This window comes from Trachemys scripta, chromosome 23, assembly GCF_013100865.1.
Source record: "Trachemys scripta elegans isolate TJP31775 chromosome 23, CAS_Tse_1.0, whole genome shotgun sequence".
NCBI classification, from domain to species: domain Eukaryota; kingdom Metazoa; phylum Chordata; order Testudines; family Emydidae; genus Trachemys; species Trachemys scripta.
This window is the reverse complement of record NC_048320.1, coordinates 11,425,350-11,437,614: the sequence shown is the minus strand read 5'-3', so window position 1 is coordinate 11,437,614 and position 12,265 is coordinate 11,425,350.

Sequence of the window (12,265 nt, the reverse complement as noted above, 5' to 3'; positions counted from 1 at the left end):
TACGTGCCTACAGCTCCTGGGTGTGGCTGCATCCCTAAGAGCAAGTGAGAAGCAGCATGTGACGTGCAAGAGTGGAAGTCCTGGTGACTAACACTTCGGATGAGTAATCTATGCCTCGTCTCACCCATCCTTGGGTACCACACTTGCCCCCTAAGCAGGCTGAGGTTTTGAGTTCATCTTAAACACTAAGATGCTGTCGTGAAAGGTTCCTTACCCCCTTCCCATGTTCTTCTGCCTACTGGAGTGGAGGACTATGGAAGTGGCACCTCAGCCTCAGGGACTTGGCTGTTGGTTTCTGTCCCAGACTGGTGGGGCTGTGATTGCGACCCACATCCTATGTGGAAGGTCCCTTTAAAGGAGCAGGAATGGCAGGTGGGCTTTGCTAAGCTCCACGATCGAAACAACCCCATTTGGAAATGGTGCTCCCGAACCCCTGTTTGGTTTTCTGACAGCTGTGCCAAAGCTGCTCATTTGAATCCCAGTCAACCGAGGTGCTGGGTAGGTTTGGAACAGATGCTGCTCCTACCACAGAGCTCACTTCCTGCTCTGTGCAAATGGAGGCGGGGCTTCCCTGAGCACAAAGCATCAAAGTAAGAGAAATGTGACGGGCGCTTTTCTTTGGGTGGAAGGTTTAACTGTCAGATCTCTCTACCCCTAAGGCTACCGGGATCTAGTAAAGTTAAATCAGATTTTAAAATAAATTCCCTTGCTTATGCCACAAACCCCAACTTAGATCATTAAAACGCAGCTTTTAAAAAATACAGACCTCAACCTCTTCACTTCCTATGGTTTGTTTGCTTTTGCCATTTTCTCAGCTTGGACCATGAAAGTAGCCGAGTTTCAATTTACCTCCAGTCCTACTCACTTTCCTTTTCAAGTTCTCGTCCACCCGCACTTCCATGTCTGGACTGCAAATGCTGTAGAGGAAGATTTTGGTTTCGACGCTCCACTGGCATTTTTAAAATGTCATTGAAATACTTATATTGGTTTTAAGTTTTATGTAAACTTTTTACAAAAATGGAGAGGCTGCATTTGACTTGAATTTTTGTTTACTTAGGAATCCATTGATGTTTTTCTACTCAGTACGTCAGATCCTATCAATTCTGCTAGCTCATCTGAAGCAGATAGATATGAGCAGGGCTCAAACTCTAGGTGCAAACTTCTAGTTGGTCCTGTCCGGGAAAGGATGCCAACTATCTCCTTCATTTTAGCCTCTAGGACCCTGATTCAAATGCAGCCAGCCTTGGTTGTGATTGGGAATTATGATCACCTGACAGTTTGATAGTCCATGCGAAGTGACTTGATCAATTCCATTTGGAGTGGGCAGGTATCTGCATGATAGAAAATCCTGTGCTTGTTAGCCGAAGTCTGAAGAGGCCGTGGGGCTGAGCTCTTGGGAGTAGTCGTCATGGCTGGTACGCAGTAAGACGCTTGTTATACTGCGGCTAGGGCTATCAACCCAGCTCCTTTCTCAAGGATTAAATTCAGTTTTAAATTAGATTTTAAAGTGTTCTAACCTTTTGACAAGGAGCTTTACTACTTTTGAGCAATGTCCCAGTCTCTAAATCTTACACCAAAGGTTAACTTCCAATCGTTTCAGGTTAGGGTAAAGGATAAAAGTAACATCCACTGGGTGTTCCTACCTGGATCAGAGCTTCCTTTGGGGACACAAATCGCAAGTGGTTCTGACTTGACGCAAGTCAGATCCGTTTTCTATCTAATCACAAATGCCAACACTGGGAAGCAATTTAGAAAACTTCAGATGAGTTTTATTTTTTTAAATATATATAGCAAAAGACAAGAGAGGCCTCCCCGCATACAGCCATCGCTGATGCTTGAAACCTCTTTGCCGGGGGACGAGAGAGAATATTTGGTCTCGGGGAGCGGGGGGGGAGTATTTATCCTGCCAAGCTGATGTGTGGAATTAAGCTGGACATAAACTTTTCAGATCCTGTCCTACTCTCCAAAAACCCTCCGCTTCCACAGACAGGACCGTTCTCTCTGGTGGAGTCTGGGTTGCAGCCGCTGGAAAGAGGTGAAGTCTTCCCATCCCCATCTTTTCCAAACCAGAACTGCATTAAGAGCACGTTCTTTATTTCTTACTGTCACAGGGCTAATTAAAGCACCGCAGTGAATAAGCTCTGCGCTCAGTGAAGAGCAGTTGGTGAACCTGTGAATTTGAGGGGATTCAAAAAGCTTTAAGGCCGAGCAATGAGGAGCCAAACGTCTTAGCGGTGGTCTGTAGTCACTCTGCCCCAAGTCATTTAGTTACATGGCCCTGTTTGTCTTACCTCTTTACTGGGTCATCAGATGCATCGGTGCTGGGGGGGAGCTGCTGCACCCCTGTCTTGAAGTGGGTTCCATCAGAGGGTTTATAGTTTGGTTCAATGGCTCTCACTACCCCCACTATACAAATTGTTCCAGCCCCCCTGACAAGATGATGCTGTGAGGTCCCTGCTCTCTCTTTTGCCTGTAGTCCCTGCAGTCAGATGGGTAATCATTACACGCCAAACATCCCACCCTTCATCTATTAATCTGTGACACTTTTCACGGCCTTAGCCCATGAGAAACCCCCCTCCTGAACTCTGTGGAAAGGGGGGAATACGTTGGCTACCCCAATGTATTCCTTTCCCCCCCCCCCCCCCCAGGCTCAGAACTAGTCTAGTGACAGTCCGGTAAAGGCAGGGTTGTGGCTAGCTTGATTCTAATACACTTCCCTTGATGCGAGGCTAGGGGGCTAGTCAAGAGGAAAGCGTGCTGCAGCTCTTCTAGCCACAAGCATGTTCTGCTCCGAGTGTGCAAAGGATCATAAAGCATAGGCAATGCAACACTGCTCAGGCACTAGACGCAGCGTTAGGCGGAGCAATGGGCAGCGGGTTGGCTCGGAACGGATGTTTTTCCTGACCTGGCGCTAGGTTAGGCTGAAGCCAAAGGATGTGTTCCTTCAAGTGACGCGTGCCATCGAGCGACAAGTCCCTGGTGAAAATGCAGCCGTGCAGGTGCAGACTCAAAGCTGCTCTGTTGCCACGGAGGGTGACAATGGGCTGCTCTCCCAGGGGGCTACTCTCACTGATTTGGTTTGCACTAAGCAGCAGCCCCAGGGCCTCAAAGGGATTAGGTGCTTAATGGGTACGTCTGCACTGCAAAGAAGAGCCCAGGTCCATTGACTTGGGCTGGTGGAGGTTGAGTGGCAGGGCAGATGTTTCTTCTGTGCTGGAGGCCAGGGTCTGAACCCAGCAAGGGGGTGGGTCTCGGAGCCCAGGCTCTGCCCAGTACTGCAAGCCCGAGTCAGTCGAGCAGGGCTCTGAGCTTTGCTGCCATGGGTCTTTTTTTGCAGTGTAGAGGTGCCCATGGTCGGTCTGAGCTCAGCCTATGGCAGTTTGGAGCTGGCTACGGTAGCTGCTGAATGTCCCCTGGCCGGCCACGGAAACGCCTCCTCTCCCTGCACTGGAGGTAAAAGACCTTGGGCCACTACATTAAGGGCAAGTGAGAGGGAAGGCAAAAGGTGACCATCTACCTGCTGTGTAAACTCCTCCAGAGGGGAAAGGACAAACCTGCTCTGTTCTCCTGTCAGCGTGTATGAAATCCCACTAGGCACGGCTTGACCCCACGGTACCGTTGATCCTGTTTGTTACAGGGCTGGGCTGACTCCCAAAGCGTGTCTGCACTTGCGTGTTAATTCCGCTTCAGGTAGGGTGGGGGTACCCAAGCCGAAGGAAGTAGGGTGGGTAGGTCCATAGGTGGCGCTCTTTTCCTCCGCCTCGGCCCTGCCATTGTACAAGGGGTAACCGTTGTTGGAGGCGCTCTCCTTTCAATGACACACAAACGGGAGCTCTGACTCTCATGTGGTTCTTAAAAATTCCCTGGAGCTTTTCATCAGTGTGGGGGTTCAGTGCTGGAGTCCTGCTCTGGTCCAGTTTGGGGTAATTACATCCCCCCACCCTAAATTCCCCCCACAGTCTCAACCAGCTGTGGTATCCTCCGTCACTTCCTGTCCTAAACTCAGGTCATATCTCTTTGCCTGGTTGAACTATTGGTACGTTCCACCCCAGAGGTGGCTGCATTTCTGGCTATGCCTAAATTTGCTTCCTTGCTGTTGCACCTTCTTCAAAGGCGGGCGTGAGTGTAGACACAGCTCCAAGTGTCTTACCAGCATTTTCACTCCTGTCCGAACCTTATTTGTACTTCAGGAGTATGTAAGGGCCTCACCTGCAATCAGGGCTCCGGTGCACTTGGGCACTCTACAACCAGCTAGGAAGAGACAGTCCCTGCTCCCTGGAGCTTGCAATCTGTGGCACTGGACTGTCAAAGGGGCAGCCAAATCCCACTTTCAGTCCATGTAATTTAAGAGCATAGCCAAAAAGGTGGCAGGGGAAGGGACTTTCTCACGGTTACACGTTAGAGCAGCGTCGGAGCCAAGAACAGAACCTAGCTCTCCTGCCCTGTACGCCGACTGCCCTCTCCACTCCACCGCTCTGCCGCCTTTAAGCTGAGCCTCTCGAAGCCGTACCAATGTTCAGCCGCACAATGAAGCTCACCCCTTTTACAGATAGGGCAACCGAGGCACAGAGCAGTTAAGTGACTCATTCAAGGTCACGCGATGAGCTAGAGTTGGCAAGAAACCCAGCACTCCCGCCCCCCACTCCTCTGCCCTAACCACTGAACCGTGCTCCCCGAGTTAGGAATAGAACCGAGGAGGCCTGGCCTTGCCAGTTCTCGCTCGAACCCCTCCACCCCGCTGGAAGTGTCGCGTCCCCAGAGTACCTGCGACTGGGCTGAGCGCTGGTCTAAAGGTCAGCTGTTTATCTGGAGGGGGATTCCAGGATTTCCTTCCCTGGTTCAGCTAGTCAGTTTATGAAAACAGGCAGATACAAGCCCGCTGTCCCACGAATGCGGAGCACACCATTTATGGCAATGAAGAGCAGGAGCGTGCATCCATCACAAGAGAACAGGCCAATCGGAGCCCAGGCTGCAATCTCACCTCTCTGCTCGAGCCTGGTTTGACACTAGGTTCCAGTGCTTTGATTTCTGCCGGGCGGGGGCAGATTTGTACGTGGCGCCTTAGCCCCTCGCTCCTTGGCTGTCCTGAAGGAGCTCACCCTTAGGGCAGGCGTATGCGTCGAGCTGTGCATAACGCTGAGTTTCATAAAACTCCAGCCACGCGTGCTGAAGGGTTGGCGCTTTTCACACGTGCCCTAATGCCCGCGCTTAGAGCCAGGCCACCCTGTGGTCAAACCCAGCAGCCGGGGCCACGTTACCATTTCGGGTGGAACTGACGTGCAAGTTATTGGCATTGCGATTTCAACCCCGAACGGTGCTGTTTGAGCTGTTTCACCTTGAGCCATTTGCCTGGCTAGCGGAGGGACCCCAGAGAGGAGTGACGGGGGTTTACGGGGAGAGGGATCCGCTCCTTGCCCCTGAATAACATCTCACAGCCGTTTCGTGAGCCGAGCTGCAAATAGGAAGTGGTCTTAGCCAATGTAGCTGTGAATTCTGCACAACCCCCTGCCCCTTCCTGGGGCCCGGTCTGATGATCTCAAAGCACTTCTACAGGCATTCATGAACTCTGCCTCCTAACACCTTGACCAAGGCTCATCCCTGAGCCTATGTCATCACGACAGAGTTAACCTGGGTCTGGGCACCTGGTTAGCCCATGCATTCCCATGGGTCTTAGTGCTGCTCTGCTGTGAGCACCTTGGGGTCAGCCTGCTGCGATGAGGGTCTTCCAGGTGGCCCCGCTGCTCACGGGCTGTGTCGACATGCAGCCGGCCATGCGGAAGATGGGGCTGAATCACCAAAGTGGCGCCTATAAACTGGCGGGAGCTTTCCGGTGCAGGAGCATACAGCCCTGAGGGAATTGTGCAAAGGCCCCGGAAGACTACGACACACCCGAGATAAGTAACGGGGGTTATAGCCCGTGTCCGCACTGAGGTGGGTGACAGCCTGAGTTAAAACAGAACCTGAGCTCTGACCTGGACCCCCAGCCTGGGTTCAGAGCACCTCCATATTCAGCTCCGTTTTTGTGTGTGTGGACCTGGGTTAACACCACAGCAGGGTAGCCAGACCCTGTTTTACAGCTGGAGCCTGAGGCAAAGAGAGGCACAGGGACATCCGTTAAGGCAGCAGCAAAGCTGAGGATTGACCCAGAGGTCCCAACTCCTGGCCCTTCTCTTTGATTTCCTCCCTTTTGACTATATTAAGCTCAGCTCCGCTCACCAGCTGTATGTAATATAGTCTGAATGGGCTGGGGGCCAATGGCTATTCCCTGTGATGCACGGACCCTCGCTGTAAGACAGCCTCCTTTGCGTTCTTGCTAGACTCGTCTCCCTGATTGAGGCGGTTGCTATGGGCGCTTGAGATTGCTCAGCCATGCATGAGCTGGCTAGGTCGTTAGTCCCCCGTCTGTCGGGCAATAGCTACGCCGGTGACTCACCCTGAAGTACAGCAGGACTGGAAGACCATGGCGTTGTCTGGAGGACCAGAGGCTCCCCTTCCTCTCAGTTTCACCGGACGTGGGATTCTTCCCTTCCAGGGGTAAACCGTTGGGCCGCATTTCTGGGAGGCTGTCAAACGGCTCCCACGGTCCACCCCAGAGGGAGGTCACATTTCAACATTGCCTGAGCAATCCCTATGCAGCATTACTCAGCTGTTAAACAGCCCCTGCGTTCCACCCCAGAGGTGGCTGCATTTCAGTGCTTGGTGAGCAATCCCGGCGCAGCGTTGCTCTTAAACACCTCCCGCGTTCTGCCTCAGAGGTGGCTGCCCTTCACTGGTGGGGCGAGTGATACCATCTCGATTTGTTACAGTTTAAAAGCACTTTGGGATACTTCAGGATGAAATGGCAGGTAATGTTAGTCCTCAAGAACAACCTGTAGGGCAGCACTTGTAGACTACTTGGGCGCTCCAGCTTGGAGCAGAAATGAGTGGTCCGTTTACTTAGTGGCAGCTCACAGAAGCATCGCACACAAAGGCCCCAGAGCTGGGATTGGTGTGTGTGTCTGGCTGCAACTCTGGGTGTGGAGTTTGCCCTACGACACCCTCTGTGGCTTTGGGCCCAGAGAGTGAGAAGGGCCATTAGAGACAGCAGCTGGGAGTGGAAAGGGGTCTTTGGGAGTGGATGAGGCCATTAGAAGGGACAGTTGGAAATGGTGATTGGGAGGGCAGGCGGTTGGGAGTGGGTGGGGCCAGCTGGACATGGCAGTTAGGAGGAATTACTTCACACAATGCACTGTCAACCTGTGGAACTCATTGCCAAGGGATGTTGTAATGGCCAAAAGTATAACAGTACAAAAAAAAGAATTAAATGAGTTCATGGAGGATAGATCCAGCAATGGCGATGAGCCAAGATGGTCAGGGATACAACCCCATGCTCTGGGTGTCCCTAAGCCTCTGACTGCCGGAAACTGGGACTTGACGATGGGCTGAATCACTTGATAAATTGCTCTGTTTCTGTTCATTCCCTGTGAAGCATCTGGCACCAGCCACTGTGGCAAGACAGGATACTGGGCGAGATGGACTACTGGCCTGACGCAGGATGGCCATTCTTAATTCAGAACTGGAGGTGCGAGATGAGACTGGCAGCTGGAATTTGGTGGTTGAGAAGAGGGCACCGTTCTTTTAAGGTCTGTCTGTCAGCCATGTTGCTGATGGCGAAGAAAACCTGGTTCTGGGGTGCTGGTATCGTTAGCTTTTAGGGAGAGTGTCTCAAGTTCACAACTTCACAGGTTACAAGGCCAGCAGGGATCATTGTCTGATCTGCTATGTTAAAATACAGGCTGGAGGGCCTCCCTTGAATTCCTTCCTGTTTGAACCAGAGCAGATCTAGAAAAAACATCCAGGCTTGCTTTGCTGCTTAGGCTGAATTAGGGGAAATGTTTAAGTTCTAAGAGGAGGCGCTGGGGTTCGTCAGAAGCAACGAGCGAGGCAGAGGTGCCGCTTTTCCACTGTCCCCCTCCCAGCGCCAGCGGCCACTGCAGTAGAGGAACCCACCAGGAGGAAAGCAAACCAGGTCCTTGTAGCAACCTGCGTCAGGAGCATCACAGAGCAATGGCAAAGGTACCTCAGGAAACTGCTAGCACTCAGTAGACAGGCTTGTGTCTGTCTAATCCATCCATGCAGTGAATGATCAAAAGAACAATGTTAAAAACTCAAAAGATGGATTCTCCTAGCTGGATGTGGGCAGCTGGTTTCCTGCCACCATAGTAAATGGGGTGGAGGTTGAGTTGACACGGATATTCTAGGGAAGGGGTTCTCAGTGTATCCCACTCTGGGAACCCCCTCCCACTTAGTAACGTGGGGGAAGGCTGAAGGTTGCAACCCCCAGGAGCCCGCTAGCAGAGGTCACTACACGGGTTGGTTGGGAATTTTTCTACATATTGTTTTTTCATTGAAACCTGCTGATTCATCAAAACCCTTCGCCAAACAGAACCGGGCTCGATGAATCCCCGCCTGGAAACCACGTGGAGAAACCAAGGTCTGAAATTGTCAAAGTGTTTCGTTTGGACCCCGTTTGAAATGAAAAATTCCAGTTTCCCAGTTCTGAATCCCCCTTCTCAGTTTTGAAATTGCAGTTAATGAGGCTGAAAAGAAGGTTGAAAAATAGGACAAACAAGTCCAAGTTTAAACGAAACATCTCGAATGATCCAAAACAAACAAAAACTCGGTCTTCAGGGGGCAAATATTTTTGACACTTCGTCCCGCTTCAAGACGGGAAATTTCAAACTCTCGAAAATATCTGTGGGATGGCAAAACTGATCCCTGCCAAGTTCTAGTAGCCACCGAGGAACAAGAAACTCCCTGCTACCAGGGACAGTGTGTGCTGCCCATCGACAATACCCCCAAGCCCAGTGTGTGCTGCCCATTGACAATACCCCCAAGCCCAGTGTGTGCTGCCTATCGACAATACCCCCAAGCCCAGTGTGTGCTGCCCATCGACAATACCCCCAAGCCCAGGGCTGCCTAGTTCTTTTTTACACTTTATCAGTGCACCCATCTGCCAGGGTCAATCATTTAGCAAGGGGCAAGTTATCCAGTGGTTAGAGCAAGGCACTGGGAACCCAGGACTCCTGGGTTCTATTTCTGGCCCTATGTGATCTTAGGCTCACTGTGCCTCAGTGTCCCCACCTGTAAAATTAGCCGAACAAGCCCTGTTGTGAAGGACTTAATGGCTTGAGAAGGTGACGTGAAGGTCTATGCAACAGGTTTTAAACATACACACTCCCTTGATCCCCAGGTTCATATCTTGAAAGAGTCAACAGTCTTTCAACCTTCACAGAGAGAGAAATTGAATTCCATGGAGTTTATTGTGCGTGGGACCTTAAGAGGAGACCTTGCAAGCTGAGACCTGATCTGCTACATATTGACATTAAAGCTCCCAGGGCTCTTTTCAGAAGAGTAGATTTTCCCCACCCTGGTATCAACTAAACTTTCCCTCCCTCTCTTAACCTCCTCTCCAGAGGTGGTTGCATTTTAGTGGCACATAGTTCTTAAACTGCTTCCCGCTCCCAGACAGCCTGACATGTGTATGAAGTATGGTCAATTACAGGGCACGAATTTCATGTCAGACCAGGAGAGTCATGTCTCACTCTGGCTGCAGCAGAAAGGACCTAATATACATCTGCCAAAAGAGACTGGACTTTCCTTCTCATCTTCCTTCTTGTGCGAGCAATTGGGCCTGTTATTAGCCTTGGGGCGCTTCCTACCTGTAGCAAGAGAGAATCAGTTTGAACGTATCTGGCTAACTTCCCCTTCTCTACATGCCATCTGTATTTAATACCACAACGGAGCCGGAGTGTGTTACTAATTACTCTTTCCCCTGCAGAACAAGCTAGCCAGAGACCCACTTCACCTTGATTTAATTATTCTCCTTTTCTGAGTTTTTATTTTCCAGCAGTGCATCTTGCAAGTTTCACTCAGGCCTTGTCTACACACACACAATTCAGCTTTACTAGTACAAAGGTGCTTTATACTGGGTTAGCTATTCCTGGATCGCTCCAGTGGCCAAAGGCACCTTTCTGCTAGTATAATCCCTGCTAGGGATTGCACTGGTACAACTATCTCCATACAAACAATCACCACTGTAACTGAAATATTTGTATGGTACCAGTACAAAACCCGGGTGTGGACCAGGCTGCATTATTACGATTTACAACTTCTATTGTGGAAGCACCACACAGCCCCAGTCCGGGACCAGGACCCCAATGAGCGAGGTGCTGTACAAACACAGACCAAAAAGAAGCCCCAATGCGAACACAGTCAAAGTCTGCCTTAATGTCTGCCTTGCCTTCATAGCAGTTTTTAGGATAATCAGTCTGGAAATTCTGTCAAGCCCAAAGCCTTTTTGGAAGATGGGATCCTTCAAAGGGTTTATTTTCTGGTTCTTTGGGGTGTGTGTGTGTGTGTGTGTGTGTGTGTCCCTTAGCTTCCCAGGGGCCAGCGATGAAGGAGCAGTAACTGCTTTCAGCTCCAAGAACAGGAGTACTTGCGGATACAGACTAACACGGCTGCTACTCTGAAATGCTTTCAACTCTGTGACTACAGCATTAAATTTCAGTTATATCATGGGCTGATACCTGGGAGATAATCTATAAGCTTTCCTGTTTCTTCTCAGGTGTTAGCCTGGGCTTTCCCGCAGACTGGATGAACGCTGAGCCTTTGATGCTGTCACAGGTGTAGAGAGGACATGGGAAGTGACACTACAGGGAGGGGGGGGCAAGAGAGGATACTACGCACTATGCGATCTCAGGCAAGTTGCTTCATGTCCTCATTGCATGAGTCAGCCCCCAGCCCCAAATATGGGGATAAGGAGAGGGTGGAGGGTGAATTAATTCATGTTTATAAAACATGTTGAAAATGTGAAGCACCATAAGTCAGCCTGAGCTTCAGGTACTCTACCCCGTTTTACTGGGAAGAGGCCACTGAGGTAATTATTCCTTGCTCCTTAGCTTGTATTTCCACCAGGACAGCCGTTACTATCAGCCACAAGGGACAACGGTGTGTCCTAGCTGGCAAACTCCTCTAATCCCACCACTACCCCAATGTTCTTTATCTATAGGGAGCCATTAGATACAGCCACAGACAATGCTGGAGAGAAAACTGCTGCATTCACACCAGTCTCTTATCTCTTCCATTGTATACCTACAATGTTTAAAATGCCCTCTGAAGGGGGGAGGGCTGAAGATGTCCTAAAAAACCCCTCAGCTCCCCCAAAAAGCTTTCAAAGAGATGTGTCTTACCTCCAGCCCTTCCCTTCATGGTGGTTTTAATCGTCCCTAAGAAGCACTTTATTACAAAGTTAGCCACAAACCCTTTTAGTCCATTTCCCACAGTCCCTAGAGCCCTACTATGTCCTCATAGTCACAGTGCCTTCCCCTGCCAGCCCAGTTCCCAGAATGCTAGCCCATCCCCCTGTAACCACAGTCTTCTACAGGAACCTAGGAAAAGGTCACACCCACAATACAAATTGATAATTATTAACCCCTAGTTCTTTTCATGAGTTGATCTCAAAGCACTTTCCAAAGGTGGTCAGTATTATCATCCTCATTTTACATATGGCAAAATGAGACCTGGCAGTATAGCAGAGCCAGGAATTGACCCCCGTCTGCTGCATCCCAGCAGTGCTCCACCCATTAGCCCGTACTATCTCAGACGTTTCAAAGGAATGTATGAGAAAGGTTGTGATGGACAATGACGGGCAACCTACCCCTGGCAGCGTCTCCTTAACCCCAAGCAGTGAGTGGCTGACTAATGCTATAGACCGGCCATTACAGACCTTGCTCCTATTGACCCAGGCCAATGACCTTGAGCTGCAGCCCCTATTGAAATCTACAGCTAGGTTAGCATGATAATTACATATGGGCTAGAAATCCTCTTGCTTTAGAGCATGCACCAGCCACTAGCTGCCTGAGTTTAGGAAGAAAGTTCCCCTGTGGGCAGAGGATTCCAGAATTGTCCATTATGAGTTTCTTACACCCTCTTCTGAAGCCTCTGGCACTCACCCAGATGTATTTTGATCTGATCCCGTATTTCTTCTGATTTAGAACAGGGCCTCAGTCATTCCCTTATAGTACAATCCCAGCATCTAGAACTCACTCACGTCACATCCTTTCATATGGTCCCAGCTCCTGTCCCTTGTAATCCCAGCCACATATAGCTTCCTTTATGGCCTCACCCCACAGCCCCTTGCCCTGATGGCCCCCCCTTTAGCCTCTGGCCCTGATAGGCCCCACCCCTCTCTAACCCCCCCAGCAGCCCCTGGCCCTGATAA